This window comes from Lindgomyces ingoldianus, assembly GCF_010093535.1.
Source record: "Lindgomyces ingoldianus strain ATCC 200398 unplaced genomic scaffold BDR25scaffold_20, whole genome shotgun sequence".
Classification (NCBI taxonomy): Eukaryota; Fungi; Ascomycota; class Dothideomycetes; order Pleosporales; family Lindgomycetaceae; genus Lindgomyces; species Lindgomyces ingoldianus.
In genome coordinates, this window is record NW_022985181.1 from 358,094 (window position 1) to 358,510 (window position 417).

Here is a 417-nt window from a genome sequence, read left to right on the forward strand (position 1 = left end):
GAGACGCGACAGTCGTCCTTCGAGACCACACCGACTACAGAGCCTGGATGATGCAGCTGCAATCAAGATGTGTAGCGCACGGCATCTGGCCGCAAGTGGATCCTAAGTTGACCATCCAAATAACCTCCAAACCAAGAGCTCTAGAGATGCCGCTAATAGCTGAGTTTTCACCAGCCTCCAACGTCAAAACGCCTACGCACCTGAACAAGCTATTAACAAGCGGTGTTAGAGCCTTTAAAGAAGCCATTAAATACTATAAGATTAAGGCTAACAAGTACAAGAGTGACAGACATAATTATAAAAGAGAGTAATTAAGCCTCTAACAGATTATTGTCTTTATCTAGTTAACAGTCAGCCTGCATCTGCAGCGTACATGCTGTTCCCTAGATTAACTACTTAGACAGTGGATTACAAACC